At 52.3% G+C, this 24538-nt stretch overlaps 1 protein-coding gene across 7 annotated transcripts in view; it reads right to left on the bottom strand.

Moving 5' to 3' along the window:
* The window catches only part of TSPAN18 (tetraspanin 18), a 186207-nt gene that overhangs the window by 90022 nt on the left and 71647 nt on the right, over positions 1 to 24538 (bottom strand). For 2 of the 7 annotated variants that reach the window (XM_047877823.1, XM_047877824.1), the window contains exon 3: positions 467 to 629. The exons of the other annotated variants lie outside the window; for them this stretch is intronic. The gene's annotated coding sequence lies outside the window, so the exon portion shown is untranslated. The remainder of the gene's footprint in view (positions 1 to 466; positions 630 to 24538) is intronic. 7 annotated transcript variants of the gene reach the window in all.

Here is a 24538-nt window from a genome sequence, read left to right as displayed (position 1 = left end):
TCCATAAAATGGCCTCGTAAAAGAATCCAAGAGTCCAGGCCCCCGGTGATATGCAAACCCAGACAATGCACTCTGACGTATTTCTCTCAGGCTCAAGTGCCCATCCAGAGATGTTCCGGAAACCTTTAACGAGACAGCCAGCCCCTGACTCCTGCTTCCTGTTCACGTACATCAGGAGGCCCCCACATGTGTGCCCGCATCAGGTCACGCAAGACCAGCCTTGCGCTGGGAGGGGTTCGGCCTCTGCTGGTGTCTGAGAACTCAGCAGTACGGCAAGGGTGACGAGACGCGACAGGACCCAGCGAGAGGAGTGCAGGGTGGTGATGGAGTCCTGCAGTCCTCCATATAAAACTCCGTTTCCTGGCACGTGGAAGGTGCTGGAAAAACATCAGCACCTACCTGGCTACCTTGAAAGACTCCTTTGGTTTGGAGTCAGAGACTTAAAACCAGGGAACTCTTGGCCCACCTTTGATACTCAGGAGGCACCAAGGGCGTTCAGGTCACAACACCTCTGGCCTGCCAGCGTGGGGCCCGACCGGGGGGCCCCCTCAGCACCACTTCTCGAGCTTCGGCACACTCTGCTGTTTCCCTGGCCTCGCTGAACGGCAACGGGTGCTTGGTGCCTGTCTCTAGGACCAGAAAAGATGTCATTAAGGACAGGGGCAGGCAGATGTTGATTTTTCTTTTTTTTTTTTTTATACATTTTTTTTTAATGTTTATTTATTTTTAAGAGAGAGACAGAGCATGAACAGGGGAGGGTCAGAGAGAAAGGGAGACACAGAATCCGAAGCAGGCTCCAGGCTCTGAGCTGTCAGCGCAGAGCCCGACGCGGGGCTTGAACTCATGGACCGCGAGATCACGACCTAAGCGGAAGTCGGACGCTGAACCAACTGAGCCACCCAGGCGCCCCCAATGTTGATTTTTCTATTCCTAGAACCACGAATAGCCTTTGGCACCAGGTGGCCTGTGGAATGAATGAATGAATGAATGAATGAATGATAGCAGTGTCCCCATGGAAACATCACATGCACAGTTCGCCCCTGAGCAGGCTTCTCCTGAGAGGAAGCAATCATCTCAAGAATCACAGCACAATAAAAACTATCCTACAGGAAGCCTAGCCCGTGTTTACACTGAAGCCTCCTCTCAGTGGGTGCGAGGAGCCGGCCTCCAAATCCCAGGCACAGACCCTTGGGCCCTGGGCTTTATCTCAGGGCTTTCTCCTTCCTCCCATTGTCCCGCCTGGCTTCCCACAGACCCAGGCCAGGGGCTGGCTTTGTTTGGAGGTCACAGAGCCGCCAGGACTGCCCCAAGACACAAGGTAGAGTAGAATGACCCATTCCCCTCCTGGGGGAACATTCTTTTCAGATCTTTCCCAGGGACCCGCCCCTCACAGCTTGGTTTCTTCAGAGCCACATAGCTCCTGTCCCTGCCCCCTTTCCCAGCTGGCTGGTGGTCAGAGGCCCCCCCCCCCCCCAGAGGCCAAAAGCTAAGCCAAAGTGGGGAGTAGGCCACACATTTCCACACCGAATAAGTCACCAGGACCACAAATTTTGAAGGCTAAATAATGACAGCTAGAGGGGGCGAGGAAGGAGGGGCTCTGATCCAACCCTCCCTAGCAGAGGGGGAAGGCCACAAATGAGAGAACGCACAAGCACCCAGAGCCTAGAGATTTCTTAGAACTCAGCTAAACTCAAAGAAACCCAGAGGCCTTAACTCCAGACTCCCACCTGTTGAAGGTGAGGCAGGTTTGACACTGAGGGAAGACCCTGGAAAGGTGGTGGTGGGGTCAGTACCAAACTTAGTGTTTCAGCTCATTCATAGCGGCTCGCCACAGAGCAGAATTCCAGACCGTGTTCTTAGAGCCAGGAAAGAAACGAGCCCCATCGATCCTGGTCTCCCCATGTGAGTGGGACAGAAAGATCCAGAGTGGCTGACTCCTTTCTCGTCCTCCTTTCCAGCTACGTGGCCTGAATGGGCTCCTCTAACGGTCACAGAGAGCGAAGTAAAATGCTGAAGACAGGGGCACCTGGGTGGCTCAGTTGGTTGAGTGTCCAACTTCGGCTCAGGTCATGATCTCACGGTTCACGAGTTGGAGCCCCATATCGGGCTCTGTGCTGACAGCTCAGAGCCTGGAGCCTGCTTCAGATTCCGGGTTTCCCTCGCTCTCTGCCCCTCCCCCGCTCATGCCCCCCCTCCTCTCAAAAATAAACATTTACAAAAATGCTGAAGACAAAAATATCTCACAGCAATATCAATTCTATTCATCTTGCCCTAAACCTAAGTTGTGACCTTCCATTTCTGATGACGTAATGAAGGGGGAGAGGATACTAACAGTACAAGTTCACGTTTCCTGGGGGCCAATGCTACGCCACGATCTCTCGCTAACCCAAACAGCAACTCGGGGAGGATTTCCCAGAGATTCAGAAAGGTGAGACACCTGCCCGATGTCACACAGCTAGGGGGTGAAAGAGCGGGTGCTCACACTCAGTTCTGCCTGCTCATGCCCACCCTTAGCTCTTTCCACCCCCTCAACGTCGTCTGGCAGGACACAGTATCACCAGTGGGGGAAACCGAGGCCCTGACCAATGATTTCTCTCTCTGCTCTCAGGAGCAGGGTCCTGGTCTTCATTTCGGGCCTGACATTTTCCCAGTTGGGCTGTGTCTCCTCAGGCTGCTGGGAGGTACTCCTCAGACAGCTGAAAGTGGCTGCATTTCCAGGGCCGAGAAGGTAGCTGTCCCTCACACACTCCTGCTCCCCTTCCAGAGTGAAGGGCTGTGGCTAGGAAGGGGCTGGCTAGCCAGGAACTACATATCCCAGCTTCCCTTGCACCTGTGTGTCCATGTGACTCATTCTCACCAATGGAAGTGAGAATTATGTGAACCCTTCCAGGCCAATGTGATGAGGAAGAGGCTGGCCAGCCAAGAACTACATTTCCCATACTCCTTTGCCCTATGTGCCATGTGACTCCTCACCAGTAAGAGTGGGAGTTATTTGAGTAGGAAGCAGATGAGCCGTCTCATGCTTCTCTTCTTCCTTCCCTGGTGATCTTGGAAGACACATGTTGAAGATGGAAAGAAGTAGGGGCCCTAAACACTGTGTGGAAACTGCCCTCCACTTTCACTGAAAAGTTGCTGGGTGACAAATAAATGTGCACTGGGTTAAGCTGCAGAGATTCGTGGTTTACCTCCTGTGACACCCAGCAATACCCCAGCGAATACGCTAGTCTCGGGCTCTCAGTTATTACCAACCGTCTCATCCACGACTGTCATTGAGAATGCTGGGGAAGACTCTGGCAACCCCCAGGGCTCAGACAGAAGTTCATTTCATCCGGAAGGCATTTACCGAGTACCTCTTCTACCTGGCCCTGTCTCATCAACATGCCAAAGTTCCCTGGTATCCCCAGCACTTGATACCCTCTGCAACGCACAGCTTGTGACTTTGTGTCTTCCCTGCCTTTCACAACCAGACTTCTCTAAAAAAAAAAAAAAAGTCATCTCCTCTGCTTGTCACCATTTCCACATCTTCCACTCACTTCTGAACTCCATTTCTCTATTACAGTTGCAGACTGGAGTCTCTTGATTTCTCAGAACCTTGGTTCCTGTATCAAATGGTCTCATCTTTCAGGAGCACAGCCATCTGGACAGCCCGTCTATACCCACCTGACTTATTCTGACCCTCACTACTACCTCGAGGGGATCATTAGTCACCTCATTTCTAGAAATTTCTGCAGACACCTACTGTGTGCTAGACAACATTCCAGAAGAAGATGGGGCAAAGAAGAAACCATTCCTGCCCTTGAGAAGCACTCAGTCCAGTAGGGTAGTATATCCCATTTTTTGGATGACGAAACCAAGGCTCAGAGAAGCTAAGGGTCCAAAACAACACAGCTGAGTGGTGATGCTGGCCCACTGACCCAATACGCAGGAATCATCTGAAAAAGACGATCAATGAAGATAATGTGCTTCAAAAGGTTAAAGCCTTAATATGTGCCTAACTCAGAATTTCCATATGGGGACAGAGAAAAGAAAGAAAACAACCTAGGTTCATTTTCCCTTCCACCTTACTGTATTATCTGTAATGTTCTAATTAAAAGTCAAGCGATCTTAATAATCCCCAATGAGACCTAAGGAAATATCTTGGTCTTAATTTTAGCTCCATGCCGAATAGTCCAACATCATATTAGTCAAAGTTATCCGACCTTCAAAAGTTACAGCCCCTCTCTGGGTGTACAATTAGAGGGCTAACCTAGATGGGCGCTTGGGCTCACTGCAGTCCTCACTGCCTGTAACCCTAGGATATTCTTATTCTCACTTGCTTACCATACATTGGGAGCGGCCTCACCCCTTCGCTTGACCCTACCACAAAGTTACCACGTTACTGAGTGCGTCACAAGGTTGAAGTTGTTGATCTTTCATCACAGCCCTATGGAGCAAATGTTATCATCTTATAGATGAGGATACCAAGGCACAGAAAGTTTAAGTACTTTACCCAAAGATGCCCAGCAAGTGAGTGGCCGAACCAGGATTCAAACCAAGCATGTAGCTCTCCAGGGGACTGTGGCCCCTCCCACAGTTGCATCTCTCCATAGCTCCTGTGGAGCGGACATCGGACACATGACCTTGCCCGTTCGCCACAGCTGATTGGACCAGAAAGGACACCTGCACCCAGGGCAGCCAGCCCGACACTTGACCTCTGGAGGGTAAGGCATGGTCTGGCGTGGAGGGCATTGAGGCTTGCGTGGGGAGGTTCGGGGGGCATGTCCAGCTGGCGTGTGGAGCTGAACTGAAACCCATGAGGACTCCGGGGTCCCCTCACCTGATGGTTATGGGCAATAAATTAGCAGACCATGCTAGTCAAAGCAGAGAGAGCAATGAGCCACCTGGAGGGGTCCTGACCAGACACAGAATTCCACAGATGTTCTTCTGGCTGCAGGAGCTCAGAGGTGCCCCATTTTTGCCCCTTGGAGTTCCTGTAACCCTGTCTCCTGACAGTAAGCTCAGGTGGCCCTTTGTCCTACGTAGTCCCAAGGAACTTGCTGAAACCAGAACCTCTGAGCAAATCGATTTGCCTTCTCCTTCCAGACACCTTTGCTGGGTCTGAGTGTGCCTTTACAAAACCAATACGCTCATAATAAGTAAGCCATTGGCTCAGGCTCTGGACTTTTCTGTAATACAGAGATTTGTGCTGTCACAATATTTACTGTGACAGGATTTGACAAATAGAACAGTGGTGTGAGAGACAGTGTGTATAAAGGGGGTGGGGGGAGATAGAAGGTTAAAAACAACAACAGCAAAAAAAAAAACCTTCCCAGCTCAAGAAAATGGAAAAGGCAGAGTGCATAACAGAGGGGAGAAAAGTCAATTAAATCATGATAATTACTTCCGCTGCCATACCCAAGAGCAGCATGAACGTCTATTAATTAGGATTTCCATGTTGACTGCGGCCATTTGACTTCAATGAGGCTGTCAGTATGCTCAGTAATAATGTTCTCCTGGAGAGAAAATGTGTGAAAATATTTTTACCCTGACAATTAACAGTTTTAAAGAACCCTACACACACACACACACACACACACACACACACACACACACCCCACACACACACATATACACACACACACACACACACAGCCAGTTCCCTGAGCCCCTGTGGGGGGACATGAAATGTAGCAGGTCTCTGCAGCCCCACCCCCACTCCCGGAAGTCCAGATACCCTAACCTCACTCCTTATAGTTACCAGCTCCTCCCAGGTCTCTAATGAGCCCTAAGACGCTTGATGGGGTGCAAATTCCTACACAGAAGCAGAGAACAGGAGCCTGAAGGGTAATCTTGTCCAGCCCCTGCTTCTGGAAAGATTGGCCCAAACTACTCAAGAGAAGAGTCTGTCTTAAGGCGACACTGAAGGATGAGGGTTCAGGACAAGTTGACTCCATTCTCAGAACCAGATTCACATCTAGAAGCCAGAAGCATCGGTGGCTTGGATACCAGTGAGTGTTCTAAACAATCCATAAACCTTGGGTCTGAGATGATGATTCTTCCTGTTCAGACAGGCAAAGGAAGGCCTGCAGTGTTTCCTTAACTGTCAGGCCCAACTGCGGACTGTCAGGGTCATGAGTGGTGTAAGAGATCAACTGGGCTACTTGGCATATGGGGAGACTTGAGGCTCAGGGTAGGCGGGCAGCGTGCTTTCAGCGGCAGGGCCAGGACTCAGGCCTAGGGCCCAAGCCCTAGTCAGGGCTCTTCTAGTGATCTTATAGGCCAAATAAGGACACAGTATATAGATATGTAAAATAACTATTATTATATAGTATCTGGCACATGAAAGAAAGTCAATAAAGAACAGTTAATTTCCTCCTCCCTTCCCCCGCAAGGATGACAGTCAGACATTGGCTGCCGTGTTCCCCAGCCCTGCGGGATTAGTGAAGGATGGAGGGTGGAGGTGGAGGGTGGATTCTCCAGTTCTGCCCCCGCCAAAGCTCCCTCAATCCCCTTAGCTTGGTCTGGCTTAATATCATACAGGTGGGGAAAGTGAGGCCCGGATCAATGATTTATCTTTTTTGCCTTCAGGAGCAGGGTCCTCCTTCCTCTGTTGCTTCTCAGAGGAGAGAAGCAGGGAACGAGGACGGAGATAAACACGGAACGTGGGGCCAGTCACCTTTCAACAAAATCAGTGCCAACCTCCATGCCCGCCCTGATCTGCTGGAAACAGAGAACCCGGGCTGGGGTGTGGGCCCCACTGAATGCTCCGTGGCCAGCTGGTGGGGCTGAGTCAGGAAATCCTCCGGCCCTCAGGCCCCAGGCTCTCCCTGGCCTCAGGGCCAGGGCTGGAGGAAGGTCAGGGTCAGGGCCCAGGAGGGCCTCGTCCTGGAGGATGTATAGAAATAGCGTCTCCTGCACGGGCAGGGCGGCACGGGCCAGGCTCTCGGAGGGAAACGGGCTTTCCTGTCATTCACCATCAGTCCCGTAGCAGCCAAGTTAAACAACAGACATTGCCCACATCACACACCTAGCCAGAGGCAAAATTTGGATATCCTGACTTGCAGACTAGTGCTCTCTGCTCTCCTAGCCTAATAGATGTTGGAGGCTGAAGAGAGCGGCTACGGGCACTCCGCATGGAAACAAGCAGACCTCTGCAGCCAGACTCTCCAGCTGCCCGGATGGGTGATCTCAGCCATGGGACGTCCCTCTCTGGCCTCAGACTTTCCAACTACATAGCAGGAGTGACTGCTGGCACCCCGGGCACCGTTGTCAGGCGGGATATAAGGAAGCCACACCGGGCAAGTGCCGGGACCGTGGCGGCTAAGAGTTCGGACACAGGGTCAGTGGCCAGGGTAGACTAGAGCGCCCGCACCTCATTGCCCAACTGTGAAGCAGATGGGGGCAGGGAACGGCCGCCCCAAAGGGGCCGCGCCTGGAGCACCTTGCATGGCCTCTAGCACAGAGTGCCGCGCTGTGGTTGGTGTGGGAGTCCTTCCAAACCTCAGCGGTAGCCTTAGACTGCCCGAGTCTTCCCCCCCACCCCGTAAGAATTATTCATCCACATCCACAGGCAGTGACTGCCTGCCCCTGACTTTAGGTCTGACAGGGTGACCCGCTTTGGCCAATGGGATGTCAGAACAGAGGCAGGACTGTCCCTGTGTGGTTGGGAGGGCCCTCTTAAACGCCCTGTTCAACTGCCACGAGGATGTGTCTCAGTAGCCGCTGCCCCTTTAGCCTGGGCCCCAGAATAGCCACACGGAGAGGAGACCACAGGCCCCAGCAGCTGCTGTTCCAAAGAGGAAGAGAGACCCGTATGGAGTAGATTCAGACTCAACCTGCAGCCGGAGCCCGGAGCCTGGAGACCGGGCCAGCCCAGCCAAGGTGCAGTTGACCCACGGCTCTAGAACACGTGGATAAGCATTGCTTTAAGCCACTGAGCTTGGGGTCTTTTGTTCTGTGGCTCTATTTTGGTGACAGGACTTGCTCAAGCTCACAATGCTGGGAGACAGCAGAGCCAGGGTGGAAACCTGGGACGGCCCCCTTGGGCGTGCCCTTAGCTGCCTCTCCAGTATGCTGAGACAGTGAGGTTCACCAGGTGCCCCGAGTGTTGCCATGCAGGCCCCGTCACCTGCCCGTCTGGCCTCACACCTCCTTCAGAGGGATCTTCCTGAAAGTAACCCCTCAGACTGTGCCCGGGACTGCTAACCACAGCTCTGGCACCAGCATCCTTGCCCCAAACGTCACCCACACCAGGCCCTGGGCACTCTCATGCTTCCCGGGCAGGGATAGAACCAAGGAGAAATGGGAGAAGAGGGAGAAGAGGACAGCTGTGGAAAGGGAAGGCTGCCAGGCTCTGGCTGGCCCGGCCCAGCCCCTGTACCCAGACAGCAAGGCAGCCTGAGAGCCAGATCCTTCCAGTAAATCTACGCTCACTCTGACTTGGAGGCAGAATTCACTGGAGACAGCAGGCTCAGGGAGAGCAGGAAGGGACAGGAGAAGCAGGCAGTCAGCATCGATTTCTCATTGACTCATTCCCCAAGTGATTCTCTGTCAGGGCTGAGTCTCCGAATGTGTGCGGGGCCCTCACCCTCTCTGAGAAGGCAGCTGTTGCCACAGAAAGAACGGGGGGTTGGCAGTCAGATGGGTTCCAGTCCTGGCCCTGCCTCTTGCTGGTTGCAGGACCGTGAATGAGTTCTTTGGGCCTCAAAATCAAGAGAAAGGACTTAAGATCCATCCCCAGAGTTGCTATGAAGGTTTCATGGGTTATGAGCACCAGGGCCTGGCATAAACTTCAAGGTGGTGGAACACGTCAGCTACTACTATTCTCTGGTGTTGGGCTGTGCCAGGGGGCACACACCGCCCTCAACTCTGATGAACTAGAGGATAAGATACACAAGCGCCGAAGACAAGTACAAGCCCAAACATACCCAGCGCGGTCTCTTGCCAATTTCGGTCTGGCAAATGCAGGGCATGCACGAAACCCTTCTTAGTCTCACCCACGGCAGACATCACTAATCAATTACAGCACTCTTTGCTGATCAACCCAGAAGGGAGGCTCGGAGCCCAGTGCATTAGCAGGTGCGATCACGGGTTGGAGTTGGCACTAACAGGGAACCCTATTTGCCATTCCTGCTCTAGTCCAGCCCTTTTTTCTCTGCTGCAACCCCTTGATGGTCCTGGGACATGCCATCCCGTTCCCACCTGGGTGCCTCTGCTGGCCCGTCTGCCTGGCGCACTCCCCCTCCTCCTGATCCATGGCTGGTGGCTCTCTCACGCTCCACTCTCAACTGTTCCTCCTCAAGGAGAAGTCCTCCCTGATGACTCGGTCTGAAGCGGCTGCACACCCCTCCCTCCACCATGCTGCTCTGTCATCAATCTCTATTTTCCTCAGCACACCTCCCATGAGCTGTGTTCATCTAAGGTATGTATTTATCATCACCCCAGCACCCTCAGGCCTCGAATGATCTCCAGCATCGAGGAGGTGCTCGGTAAATATTTGTGGAGGGACTCCCATCAATCCTCAACAGACCAGACCCCCCTTCACTCACACACACACACACACACACACACACACACACACAGGCACACCAATGACAGCAGAGGTGATGCCTCAGCTGGGCAGGCCTCTGGACCCCACACCCTAGTTCTGAGGGTGCTCCCTCCAGCCCAGCAGCCCCTGGGGAGGGGTGGGGCGGCAGTGCTGCCGGGGAATTACGCCTTTGGGTTTTCCATCTCTTCATTCACTGTCACCTTCTGGAAATGGGGATGGGATTCACCTGTTTTCAGACCTGAGGTGGGTTGAGAAGGACACCGAGCTGACAGAAGGCATGCTCCCGGGCCTTGGTTCACCCTGGTCTGTGCACCCAGTACATGTGTCAGGGTAGAAGGTGCGTCCTAGCCGGGCACCTGGAAACCCCCCCGCTGTGACATCACAAGCCAGGGTCCAGGTGGGTTTCCATTTCCACACTGGCCCAACCTCAGGCAGACCCCAGTGTGAGGCCCGCTGAGCACTTCTGGCCCTGGGCCTCCTCCCCTCAGGGTCCGCAGAGGAAGTCTCTGCGCCTGCTCTCACCTCCTCTCTCCCCTTCACTCCCTACTCACCGAACCTCCGCACGAGTGACTGCTCCCCCACGACCAGGCCCTGTTCCACCCCAGACCTGATTTCCCGTCTGGAATGTTCTTCTGCCAGCTCTCTGCACGGCCAGGTTCTTGCCATGGTTCAGGCCTTCACACAACCATCAGCTCATCAGAGATGCGCCTGACCACGCCCATTACCTCCTGTCATCTTGTTTCATTACCCTTGTGTCACTTTCACTTCCTGAAATCTTCCTGCGGAGTCGCTTCCTTTAATTTTCCTCTTTTGTTTCTGCCCATCGGACTTTAAACTCCATCGGGCGGTACCTTGCAAGCCCTCTTCACAGTCTATATCGCCAGTTGGCGGGTGCACGGTAGTCGCTCTGACGAGTGAATGAACGAACGAACGAACGAACGAACGAACAAAGGATACTACCCACGACTCCCTGTGGGATCTGGTCCTCGTAGGTGGATCTTCCCTCGGAGGCTGCAGTGCTAACCCAGGCCTGGTGAATGGCATGGGGAACAGACACATAAGAAGTATCATTCAATGAATGAGCTGTCTTGTCCTCAGGGCCTCAGTTTCCACACTTGTAAAAGGAGGCGTTGGGAGAAATCAATGCTTTTCAACCCCTGTGACTGGAAACCCTCTGGAAGGGGCTCCCACCTGCTGCTTTCCCGCTGTGGGTTTCAAATCGGCAAATGAGCACACTCAAGACGAGGAAACGGAGTTTTCATGAAGCCGGGTGTCCTCCTGGTAAAGCTCTGTCCCTCCTGTCCTGTCCCGCCCGAGAAAGGGGCAAATCTTTATCCTATGAAATAATGGGATGGGAGATGGTAGCTGTCTTTTCTTTCTTTTCTTTTTTTTTTTACATCCTCACTCTCCAACAGGAAGAGGCCATCAACCAGATGCAGATGTCAGCTCTGACTTAAAAAAATTTTTTTTATTGGTAAAGGAAATGGAGTCTGGGACCCTCCACCCTGGTGCTCTGCTGATTGCCACAAACAATGAGGCATTTTCCACCACACAAAGAAGAATTAAACCGCCCGAGGACTCGCTTTTGCTTTTGTCTGTTTCCTATTTTGGGCTTCCTTTGAAAAAGTGGTTTTGCTGCTTTATAAAGTTTGATGATCTCTGAAGAATCTGTCTCCGAGGCCCCATGCCCAGGGTCTCTGCGCCCTTGATTCCTCTTTTCCCATCTCAGCCTCTGCTCTGCTCAGACCCTTCTCCAGGTCTGGGTGTGCCTGCGCCCCGGGTATGCGGAGCTGGGCTGACGGATCCTGAGGACCCCGGACGGCTCTGCCCTGCGGGGCCTTCCGTGGTGGCCTGCCAGGGGCCACCGTGCCCTCATCCACACGCTCCTTCCTGAGCCTCTAGGTGCCAGGTTTCGCACATTTTGCAAAAAAGAAAAAAAAAGGGCAAAATAAAAGCACTAAGGCCTGTGCTGGGAGCAGTTGTACAAGCCCCACGTTTAGCCTCATTCAGAAAGACCCAGTGTCTTGTTCAAGGTCACACAGCAAGCAAAGCTAGTTCTTAGAGGTCTTTTCTCCCGGCAGTGCCTGCTGGGTAGAAAGTTCAAGAACCCTCCGGCAGCCTGCCTGGGATGTGAGAAGCCTAAACCTGTCTCCAGTTTACTCACCCTGCGCTCCTGATCCCTGGGTGTCGAGCACCGGGGCAACCCCACAAATGCAAGCATGTGTGATGATCCCCACATTCCCCTGTGGAAACGGAGGCTCAGAGAGCTTATGTGAGTGCCCGTGATCATGCAGGGAGTCCTGGGCAGACAAGACGGGCAAGGTGCCCACATCCACCCCAAGTGCAGCCTCTTTCCTTTGTGTAGGCCCCCCAGTCACGGCCATTGGGTCCCTGCCCACAGGGCATGCAGCTGGCCTTTCTCTGCTCAGGGTCGCCTCTCGGGAAACAGTTTGACTGAGCCCCTGTCTTGCAGAAGAAGAAAGCATCAGGCTGCGGAGGCCAGGAGCGGGCTGGAGGGGCTGCAGAAAACCTGCAAACCTCAGGGCCACTCAGAGAGTAAGGGAGCTGAGCACAGGGGACAGCAGCTGCTATGAGGTGAGGGGTTTGTGGGGTATCTGAGAGGGCAGGCCTGGTGCTGGGGGGCTAGGCGGCCGCTTGGCCGTGCTGTCATTTCACTGATTAACCCCCACACACGGAGGACTTATCTCTGTCACAGAGCAAAATAAGGCATTTGTGTCCTGTGTGTGTGCTGACAGGTTCTGGCCCTCCTGGGAACCCCAGAGGCCCCACGGTGCCCGGAGCAGCACCATCACCGGGCTGGGGGCCGCCTGCACCTCTCTCCCTCCCTCAGATCTATCAGTCCCTCCTCCAGCCCGGTGAGGCTACTGTATGAACCTGGCACCTGCCCAATGATAATGCCGCCTGCCTTCCTTCGAGGGATGGGCTTGGTGGGCAGGCCGCTGGAGAAGTCATCCTGCTCCCTGCCGAGCTCCGCAGGCCCTGCGGGGCTTCCTTCTGGGAGCTCCTTCCGTGACCTGGGATTGGCTAGTTCTGAAGGGGGATAAAAGCCAAAGTAACTGCTACCCCCACCAAAGACAGATCCTAACTTCCAACCCTAACTTATGACTCACCTTAGGCTTTATGTAGGCTTCAGATGCCACCTTAAACACACACACGCACACACACACACACACACACACACACACACACACACACACACACACCCCTGCCTTCAGGACACCTCATGTCAGGCCACGCTGCTCACCTCCTGTGAAGCACGTCCCATGCTGAGCCCCCACTGGGAACCTTTTCCATCAGATCTGCTCTCCACCCTCCAGGAACCAGATTAGGGCGTCACCGTGAAGGCAGTCCACACCACCCCCCCGGCCCCACCCTGTGTCCCAGCAGCACGTGACATGCCTTTTATTTCACCTGCATGTTTACCGTCTCCACTGGACTGTCTGCCCTGAGAGCGGAGGAGGCCTCTAGCTTCGCCACGGCTTTTACTGTACGTCAGAAACAGAAAATGCCCAGCAAGGAAGGAGAGGGCGCAGTAACAGCGATCACAGAACTGAGCCCCCGATATGAGCCAGGCATCTGGCGAAGCCCCTTACAAGCTGGAGCTCATTCCATGGTTACCATTACCTCCCGGGGGCACTGAGGCCCAGAGAGGTGAAGCCACCTGTCTAAAGTCACCCGGCCAGGAAGTGGCCAGCTCTGAACGCAAGCCTGCAGATCTGCAAAAGGACATGCTGGTGAGGCCTGCCTGGTCACAGGGGACAGAAGCCGTCCCAGCCTGGAGGCCTGCCTGGTGGAGACCTGCGACGTTTGTTTTGATTAATATGGGAGAGCAGGGGACTCGTCTCCAGGCACGGCCCCGAGCAGCGGCCCCGAGCAGGAGGCTGATGGCAACACATGCTGTTGACGGCCTGCCCACTCACGGGCTCCACTGCGACAGCTGTCATCCGAGGAAGCCAGCTGACCCTCCTATGCTCTTCTGGGGGTTCTGGATTTTACCAACGGCAGCGTCTTCACTAAAGAGCCTGTCACCACACCCACACAGTCCTGTGACCCCGTCACTCAGCACACCTTTGCAGATCCCCAACTTTACTCTGAACTAAAGGGAATGTGGTTTGTTTGTTTTTTTAAGTCCATTGATTTATTTTTGAGAGAGAGCCAGTGGGGAAGGGGCAGAGAGAGAGAGGGAGAGAGAGAATCCCAAGCAGGCTCCAGGCTGTCAGTACAGAGCCAGACATGGGGCTTGATCCCATGAACTGTGAGATCAAGAGCGGAGCCCAAACCAAGAATCAGACGCTTACCCGACTGAGCCACCCAGGCGCCCCAAGGAAATGTCTTTTAAAAAGCATAAAATATCAGGGCGCCTGGGTGGCTCGGTCGGTTAAGCATCCGACTTTGGCTCAGGTCATGATCTCACGGTCCGTGAGTTTGAGCCCCGCGTCGGGCTCTGTGCTGACCACTCAGAGCCTGGAGCCTGTTTCAGATTCTGTGTCTCCCTCTCTCTCTGCCCCTCCCCTGTTCATGCTCTGTCTCTCTCTGTCTCAAAAATAAATAAACGTTAAAAAATAATAATAAACAATAAAAAAAATAAAAAGCATAAAATATGGGGTGGCCCGGGCGGCTCGGTCGGTTAAGGGTCCGATTTCGGCTCAGGTCATGATCTCATGGTTCGTGGGTTTGAGCCCCGCATCGGGCTCTCTGCTGTCAGCACAGAGCCCGCTTCGGATCCTCTGTTTCCCTCTCTCTCTGCCCCTCCGCCCTCCCCGCTCAAAAATAAAGAGACATTAAAAAAACTTATAAAAATTAAACAAAATGTCTAAAAAGCATCAAACGTATAAAAAGCATCAAAAAAACTTTCAAAAATTAAACAAAATGTATAAAACGCATCAAACATGCCCTGCAGGGGTTTGTCCCCAGACTAACAGTGCTTGTATTTCCGATTCTCTTTCTCTCTTCTCACACCCTTTGAATGGTGCTGAGTGCCTCATGGAGGCAGTTGCAAAACCAAAACATCAGATTATGTCAAGAAACATCAACAGAGACACAATCTCCCGGGGGGACAGTAGCCTGTGGAAAAGCAGCAGCTACCCAGGGAGGAGACACAGACACATGCGTGCTGGCTTGTGTGTGTGGCTCAAACTGCAACTTCTGACCCGCAAGTGGAGGCGTCTTAACTGGGTTTATAGAACAGAAGGTCTGTTATTTTTTTTAGGGATGAGACACGTATTTACCAATTTTTGCCCCCACCTTTTCTTGTCTTAATTTTTTAAAATCTTTAAGTAAGCTTCATGTCAAACGTGGGGCTTGAACTCACACCCCGCGATGAAGAGTCACACGCTCTAGGGGCGCCTGGGTGGCTCAGTCGGTTGAGCATCCGACTTCGGCTCAGGTCACAATCTCGCGGTCTGTGGGTTCGAGCCCCGCGTCGGGCTCTGGGCTGACAGCTCGGAGCCTGGAGCCTGCTTCAGATTCTGTGTCTCCCTCTCTCTCCACCCCTCTGCTGGCACTCCATCTCTCTTTCTCTCTCAAAAATAAATAAACATTAAAATTAAAAAAAAAAAAAAAAGAGTCACACGCTCTACCGACTGAGCCAGCCAGGCGCCCCTTGCATGATTCCATTTATGTGAAATATCCCGGATAGGTCAGTGCCTGGAGAGAGAAGGCAGACTGACCGACGAGCTGGGGAAGAGGAGGATGGAGGGAAACTGCTTTACTGGGCAAGAGGTCTGACTTCGGAATGATGGACGTTTTGCGAACCAGACGGGTGCTTGCACAACACTGGGAATGAACTGGATGGCACCAAGTCCTTCACTTGAAAATGGTTCACGTTACAGGCGCCTGGCTGGCTCCGTCGGCAGAGCATGTGACTTTCGGTCTCGGGGTTGTAATTTCGAGCGCCACTCGGGGTGTAGAGATTACTTAAAAACAAAAACCTCAAAAAAAAAAAATAAATAAAATCATTCATTTTATGTCATATGAATTTCACCTCAGTAAATGCCTTTAAAAGATTTTTTTTAGTACTTTAAATCTTTTCAGGAAATGCCTGAGCTTTCCCGATGATAAAAGGAAGCCGCGTGATACGCAGCAAAGCACTGGTTTATGACTCAGGAGCCTGGGTCTGCTCTCCCTTTGAATCCTGGGACTCAAAGCGATCGCTTTTGTGTGCTCTCAGCCTCAGTTTCCCCCTCTGGAACTGAGCCTAGGCAGGCTGTGTGAGGCCCAGCAGGTGTTAGTCGGGACAGTGATTTTGAAAATGTTAACGGTACTAAGTAGACATTTATTGAGGAATCTCGGGCCAGTTACTGTGCTGTATAGTTTTCTCTGTTCATCTCACTTAATCCTCAAAAGGAACCCATTTTACAGAAGAGAAGCCTGAGCTTTAAAGGAGACTAAAACACAGCCAGATTTCAAGCCCTGCCTGCTCTAAGCACAGTACCACACTGCCTCCCCCCCCCGAAGCATACTGTCACCAATGGTTCAGGACAGCTGGCGGATGCTGGACTTGCCACATCTCGAGACTACCCCAGGCACCAACCTACTCCAGATCCGCGAAGCGAACCCCCTCAGCTGCACGCCAGTGTTCAACACGGAGCAAGGAGCTGGGTCATTCTGCCCCACATCTCACCAACCAGCCGCATCTACAGTCCCGGGGCTTTTTGCTTCTCAAATGGCTTCTTTCTTATTTCTTGGCATCCACTGATTTGCATTTCCTTGAGAGCAAACTTCATATTCATGTCCTTTTGTTACCAAAACAAATGATGACTCTTTTTTATTTTTAATTGTTTTAATGTTTATTTATTTTTGAGAGAGAGAGAGAGAGAGACAGAGGGTGAGCAGGGGAGGGGCAGAGAGAGCGAGGGAGACACAGAATCCGAAGCGGGCTCCAAGCTCTGAGCTGCCAGCACAGAGCCCGACGCGGGGCTCGAACCCACGAACCGGGAGATCGTGACCTGAGCCGAAGTCGGACGCTTAACCGACTGAGCCACCCAGATGCCCCCATTATCAGACACTCTTCATGTGCCAGTTGCCATGCTGGGTTCTAGGAATACAGAACTGAACAGACTTTTGCCCCCAGTTTCAAAGAACTGGCCGTGAAGATAAATGAGAAAATAAATAAGTATTCTCAATATTATAAACTCCGTGATAGATGTCTGCTCAGGGTATGCTGGGTGTGTGCCAAAGGAGCTCATGGGAAACTCAGCATGGCATAGTGTTAAGAGGGTAGGTCTGAAAAAAAAAAAAAAGAAGGTAGGTCTTGGGGGCGCCTGGGTGGCTGGGTTGAACATCTGACTCTTGATCAGGACATGATCTCACGGTTTGTGAGACAGAGCCCTGCATCTATTAGTGCAGAGCTTGCTGGGGATTCTCTCTCTCTCTCTCTCTCTGCTCCTCCCTCATGTTCTCTCTCTCTCTCTCTCTCTCTCTCTCTCTCATAAATCAACAAACATCAAAAAAAGAAGAAGGCAGACCTGGTTCAAATCGTGCTTGTACCGTAGCTGAGCTGTGTGACCTTGGGCAAGTCACCTAACCTCTCTGTTCCTTATCTGTATAATGAGGCTAATTGTACCTGGTTTAAAGGGTTGTGCTATGGATTAAATAACTGAGCATAAATGAACATGTGAAGTGCTGAGAACAAGGCCTGCTACATGGCAACTGCTATGTGATTAGCATCAGCTCTTATTGTTATCACAGTCTCTTGCCAGTGTAGGGTGTCGGCCAGGGGAGCAGTTAAGGCATGAAGTTCAAGAAAGACACCACAACGGCTCCGAATGCCAAACTAACTCAGGCCTGTTTCTAACTGAAAGTCCATGTGGAAATGCAAGTCTTGTAGGAAGGACAATTACAACTACCACTAACCACGGCGAGGAAGATGTAACCCAGAAGACTGTCCGCAGACCCAGATCCACTGGGAAGTGAGAATATCAATTTCCAAGAAATGTTATATCCCCCTCCCTGTGTAGTTGCCAGGCCCCAGGGAGTAATTTCATGTTCAAATTGCTTTTTAATCCCATGAGATTGCATCCCCCCCAGCCCCCGTGGTCTCCAGAGGATGCATTTGGACAATTTTACCTGCTTCTGTGCTGCAGAAAAATGTGAAAGCCACAGATCAGGCAATGATCCACAGCGTCCCCTTTCTAGAAAGACAGGTGAAGTGAAGAGTAAGCCTGTGGGATGCTGTTACCTAGGCGATCCTTATGTATAAAAAGGTGTAGGATTTTCTGGTCAATTTCCAATCTCCTCTCCTATATGGGGTCTGCCCACCTTCACAGCTCTTCTCTGGATCCAGGTTCAGGAACGCCCACTCCTAGGGCAGGAGGAGCCGGGGGCCGAAGCAGGAAGGTGGGGGTTTGCAGTCCTCCCTCAACCTCTTCTAACTGTATGACCTTGGTCAATTTACTTCACCCCTCGGAACCTCAGTACCCTCATCTGCACAATGGAAATAATATTGCTTTTCTCATGGGTGTTCTGCAGGAGCAGTAAAAATTCAAGCAGAGCACCTGGCACGTAGTGGGAGCTTAAAAACCAAAAATCCCAACAAAGTTTCCTGAACTGCCAAAATGAAACCTACAAAACAGGTCTCCTCTTGGCCCCATTCCAGCTTCAGACCTGCAGGAGGCTGCCTCCCAGGACCAGACCCCAGGGTGAAGCATCTAGGGGACACCTCCAGCTCACGGCTCTGGAAACCAGATAGCCCCACGTTGCCCCCACTTCTTGAGCAACTGGAGTCTGGGTCTTCCAATCTGGATCCCACTGGAGGCACCTCAGATTCGATAGCCGCATCCAGCCCACATCAGCCCTCCCTTGGCACACACAGCTCTACACTCCACGGGGTGCTCCCCTCTGTGCCCCAGGGGTCCCAGCACCCTCAATTTACAGGCGGGGAAACGGATGCTCCAAGGCACTGAGTGACTTCCCTGGGACCACCGGCCAGTAGGTGGTGTAGCCGAGATGCCAACACTCTCATCCACTCAACCTGTGTTCCGTGAACAGGACCATCCCAATGGTGCCCTCATGATACTCACAATATCTGAAATATCTCCTTGCACACGACCAGTGTTCATTTCTCCTTAATCTATATTGCACCTGTACGATTTGTTACTGAATCCTATTCTTTCAAATGACTTGAACCAATTTTTTTTTTAATTTTTTTTTTATTTGACGTTTATTTATTTTTGAGACAGAGAGAGACAGAGCATGAACGGGGGAGGGTCAGAGAGAGAGGGAGACACAGAATCTGAAACAGGCTCCAGGCTCCGAGCTGTCAGCACAGAGCCCGATGCGGGGCTCAAACTCACGGACTGTGAGATCATGACCTGAGCCGAAGTCGGTCGCCCAACCGACTGAGCCACCCAGGTGCCCCTTGAACCAATTTTTTAAAACTTTTTTTTTTTTTTTTTTTTTTTTTTTTTTTTTTTTTTTTTTTGAGAGAAAGAGAGAGAGAGAAAGAATCTTAAACAGGCTCCACTCTCGGTGTGGAGCCCAACATGGGGTTTCATCCCATGTGACCCTGGGATCACGACCTGAGCCAAAGTCAAGAGTCAGACACTCAACCGACTGAGCCACCCAGCTGCCCTACCAACTCATTTTTTAAACCTAACCTTGTCTTAAGTAATACTAACTAGGAGATCACGGGGTTGAGGTGTTAAATATATGTTATCACATACTCATTTAATTGCCATAAAGCCATTCAAATAAAAAGCATTCTAGTTCACATGAGTGCCACCCAAAATCATCCGGCTTGTCACATGTCGCCGGTCGCGGATGCACTTCCTCTCACTCTGGAAGTGTGGAAGGAACCGGCCCCTCGAAGTTATGTTTGATTTAGATCTGCCAAAGACTTCTTAGATGATGTGGCCAATGTTCCAAGACGTGTTGGATGGAGACTTTGTGGAGCCAGAAAGTGTGCTTCCCGACTCCGGAACAGGCCTAGTGCAGGTTTGGCGGACGTGGGCCTGTTATGAACGAGGCAGGCAAATCCAACACGGTGTCCTGCTTTCCTTGAAATAAGATAAGCACTCTACATCCAACAGGCACTCAATAATTGTTTACGAACGACCTAAGTCGAACTTCATAAGGCACAACAACGCTTTAAAGAAGGAAGGTGTACTGGGTTGAATACTGTCCCCTCAAAATTCAGGATCTTCCTTGGAACCTCAGACCGTGGCCTTATTTGGAAAAAGGGTCTTTGTAGATATAGTTTGGTAGGATGAGGTCATACTGGCCTAGGGAGGACCCTACATCCAAGGATTGTATCCATATAAGAGGAGAGAACACATAGGAAAATAGACACAGAAGGAAGGTGGTCACAGGAGGGCGGTGTGTGGGGCAGGGGGGGTCCCCAAATGGCCAGCAACTGCCAGAAGCAGGAAGAGGTAGGGAGGGGTCTCCCCTAGAGCCTAGAGGGGGCATGGCCCTGCTGGCACTTTGATTTCAGACTTCTGGCCTCCAGAAGTGTAACAGATCACATTTCTGGTGTTCTAAGGCGCTCAGTTTGTGGGTAATTTCTTACAGCAGCCTAGGAAACTAAGACAGAAGGCAAGTCTCAAGGTCCAGAGAGGCCAAGCGACTGAGCTGAGGTCCCACAGTGAGTTAATCTCCAGACTGGGGCGGGGTGGGGGGGGGGGAGGGGTGAGTGGGGGAGGGAGTGGGGGGGGGTTGATCTTATCTTAGGGGGACCGGTATAGCTTCTCAGAAACAGCAGCCAGAACACCAGGGGGGCATCCAGATCCCTCCCCTAAACCATCCCTGATTCAACACTGGGAAAATCCCTGAGACCTTATTTGCCTCGGTGGAAGCGACTTTCCCTTTTTTAACTTGTGCCTCGCACAGAGCTGTATAAAGTAGCCGGAGAGGCCACCTGCCATTAGCCAAGTCTCTCGGTAGGTTCTCACTGGCTTTCCAGACAGATGCACACATCCGAGGCTCCCATTTACGGCTGGCTTTCTACCCTGCCAAGGCGCCCCACCCAGGCACCGATCAGACCCAACCTTTATGAAACACATGATTTCCTTGGGATGGACCACGCCGGGCTGCCTCAGCCTGTGTGATCCAGGGGACCCGTTCTCACTACCAAGATGCCAGACGGGTGCTCCGGATGCACAGCTTTGCTGCTAAAGAAGGTCTATTATTTTTCCATAGCCCGAAGGCTGGGCTTGTTGCCCACCTCACTTAAACACCCTGCTAGCTCTAACCTCCGTCCCAGAAATCATCAGGGGAGGGGAGTGACAAGGTTCTCGTCCCTCCCTCCTGCCCCCACCGCTCACCCCCTTCCTCAGAAATGCAGTCCGCTTATTGTTTTAGGCTGGGGCTTTCAAACGCCTTTGGACTTGAAAAGAAAAATTGCGATCCAAAGCGTGAAGATAAACACAGCGCGGCAAGCCTAGGAGCTACCGGAGGGGAGTTCTGGAAGTTCAGATTGTGAAAGATACTCACCCGCCGCGCACGGGCCCACAAATGCCGGTTCAGGGGCTGCGAAGGGCCAGGCTCAGCGCCGAACTGGAGCAAGCCTTCCTTTCCTCCCTCCTTCCCTCCCTCCCTCCCTTCCAACCACAGATACATGTTGAGCTCTTCTATTGCCAGGTACTATGATGTATTCTGGGTCCAAAGGAATTAAAAAAAGAAAAGAAAAAAAAAAAAAAAAAAAAAAAAGAACCGATGTGGCCCCTGCCTGGAGGCCCTAAGTGAAGCTAACATCTAGCAGCAGAAAGAGGCAAGGAGGCACATGAAGATGAATAACAGTGTAATCTGATAAAGACCGCACAGCAGGCTCTGGGGTGGCAACATTTCATTCTTATTTTCAAGGCTTAATTAATGCAGGTCAAACTTCCATCTAAGTGCTGAGAGAATACTGTTGGAAAGGAATTCTGATGAAGGAGGAGGAATCCTAACTTCTGTTTCCAAAGCTGAGCTCATCATTTCTCTGGCCCCTCTAGCTAGCTGTTTCCCCAACCTCTGAATTCCCATCAGTTTTCTCAGCAGCCCCAACAATCCCCTAGGTACCTCAGCTCCAAGACTCAGAGGCATCGTCATTTCTGCCCTCGCGCCATCCAATTCGCTCCAAAGGCTTACAGAATCTTCCCGTTGCCTCCTATATCTGCCCCTGGTCTCCACCTCTGTGTCCCTGACTCACTTGAGGCCTGCACCCTCTATTGCTTGGACTTCTGCAGTAGCCAAGTTGTTCCAGTCTCTCACGACCTTCAGTCCATCCTCTACACCCTATCATAGCAAAATCCCCTAACGGCTGACCACCTGATTCAAAGCCGTCAAAGCCTCCCTAAGGCTGAACAATTAAATCCAAGTTCGGCATTCAAGGACGTCTGGCCCCAATCCATCTTTCCAATTTAATATTTCACTACTGCTCTGCATATTCCCAGGGTTACCACCAAAGGGGATCCTTCCTTCTTTGCTGAAAATATACGCCTCACGCTGTCCGACGTCCAGGTACTGGCAGTTGATGCCCCACAAGCTGGAATGCCTCCCTTCCCCCGCCCCCCGCCCCAGTCCTTAACTCTGCCTCCATAAAGCCTTTCTCCACCCCCTCCCACTTTTACCCCCTAAAAGCCTCTCCTTGTGGATTTTGCTTCTGACACCATTCATACCTACTTTGTGCTACAGGCTGTATTCACTCCCTTTATTTTCGTAGGCTGAATCCCTAGGGGGCAGAAGTGTGGTCTTAGAGACCAGCAAATCACTGGTAATGCCTAGCAGGGCCTGGAAAACAGGGTGCACTCCATTAGTGGGTGCTAAATAAAATCACTTCTAGTGTTTCTTTCCTCAAACCTGTCCCCACACCGTCCCCTCCCATCAAGGGGCTAGAGTGCCCATTTACCATAGCAGCTCAAAATGTTAAAATAACAACATTATTTAGAACAGTGTTTTATATTCATGTTGAATAATACTGAAAATAATAGGACAACAACAGTAAAAACATGAACAGGTTTGAGCAGACTCGGGGAAGGATTTCCCTAGTAAAGCCCTCAGTGCACACAGCCCGCCTTCATTTCCTCTTCCTTCCCATTGTTTTGGGGACTAGTGTGGACCGACTGAGGATTCCTACCTCCCAACGAGATGCCCCCTGCCAACCTGGAGACACCCCCAGCCACCTCGACCCGACCCCAGGATCAAGTCCACCCTGACCGAAGCAAGACGTGTGTGTGTGTGTGTGTGTGTGTGTGTGTGTGTGTGACCAATGCCCACCCCCAAGCAGGTCCTTCCAGGGAAGCGGTCCTGACTCGTGTCTCCTGGCTCCCCCTTTCACCCTGTAATCAATCCATTTTCCACGCAGCAGCCAGGGACTTATTTAAAATGCAAATGAGAACCTAGAGCTCCTCTGGCTTAAAACCCTCTGAACGTTTTATTTTTTTTTCATTGCACTTACAATAAAATCAGAACTCTTCAAAGGCCTACAGCCCCCACCGCAGCGTTCTTTATCCCCTAAGTGTTCTCCCTGTCCCCACCCAGCCACATCCAGCTTTGCTGTCCTGGTCCCTAAGCACAACTCGGAGCTTTGTGTTTGCTGTTCCCTCTCTGGGAGGGGGGTCTGCCCAACCCCGTGCTCCCAAACACTCCCTTTCTTGCCTTTTCTACTCATGAGGGACCTTCCCCCTTCCTAACGAGACAGCTCCAAGACCTAAAGGGGAATTTCAGTAGAAAAGAAAGGGAGCGGGGGAACCCTTCTTTAACACTTTACCGGGTGCCAAGAATGAATTACCATTAGGGCTTTTGAATCTAAAGCTGGCTGCTGGGACTGGGTTCAGATCCCCCTTTGACCTCTTACTAGCTGTGTAATCTGGGCAAGTTACTCCATCTTTCTGTGCCTTGGTTTCCCCGTGTATTAAATAGAAACGAAGACAGATGCTCATCTTTGGATGGGCACGAATGAACATGACCTCATAAATGAGGCATTGCCCATGAAGGGCCCCAGACGCACTCAGCAAGTACTGCGGCCTCCAGAGAAGGCCTAGCGGACCAGGGCTTTCTGCGGCTCGCCGTGCCCCGGGCCTTGCTTAGAAAGAGCACGGGTCTACGGGGCACCCAGATCATTCCGCAGATCTCATCTCTCCGACCAGGCAGGCCCTTTCATCCATGAAACTTCCTTCCCTCACAGCCACACCACAGGCTGGGATGGGCAGCTCGGGTCTGCAGAGGTGCAAACAGGCTCTCAGAACCGGAATAATGGGGGGCGGGGGCTCGGGGGGCTCTGGCCCCAGGTCATGTGGCAGGAAGGGGCCCAGCCGGCCTCCAATCCAGAAGCCTCCTGCTTTTTTGTCCACCAACCCAGGCACGGGTGGCCCCTGGAACGCACCTTCGAGAGGTGTCCCACCTGCTCCAAACCCAGCTCGGCTCTCCACAGACCTCTTTCCCTTCCTGGCCAGGGACTTCTGAAGCCTTATCATGAAGAGGGGAGGGGGCCCTTTCCAGGCAGAGCCACGCCAGAAGTAAAAACCTTCTGCGGGGAGGAAAAGCTGGATTCTCCAAAGCCTGGAACCCTGAGAGGTGGCCTGGCCCAGCTCCTTGCTTCAGATAAACAAGGCACCAAAGCCCTGCTACCTGAAGGCAGCCAAGAAGGTCCAGGGAGGTTAAACGACACTCCCACGGCCACTCAGGGGGCGGTCGGGGCACTTGGGCGCCTCTGTGTGACTGCCTCATTCTAACACTAGAACCGCCCCGATGACCACTCTACAGGGAGAGAAATGGAGGCTTCGAGCAGGTCAGAGACTCCCCCAAGGTCACGGGGAAACGGGAGCTGGGCCTCAAACCAGCTCCCCCATCCTCTGCACCCAGCCACCACCCTGAGGCCCCCCCGACTCATGGAGACACTTGGTTTTCTCCTCCATCCCGCACCCACCCCTGAAGCCACTGTGCCTTCTCCAGACGCCGCATGTACACTATTTTACTCCACGGGTATCTGCTGGATGCCTTCCGCAGGCCCGGCTCCGTGCTGGCTTCACACACACCAGGCGACAAGGCCAACGTGAGAGCTCACACCCC

Source organism: Prionailurus viverrinus, chromosome D1 (assembly GCF_022837055.1).
Source record: "Prionailurus viverrinus isolate Anna chromosome D1, UM_Priviv_1.0, whole genome shotgun sequence".
NCBI classification, from domain to species: domain Eukaryota; kingdom Metazoa; phylum Chordata; class Mammalia; order Carnivora; family Felidae; genus Prionailurus; species Prionailurus viverrinus.
Note: the sequence above shows the minus strand (reverse complement) of the source record. Positions and strands in the feature narration are given on the sequence as shown.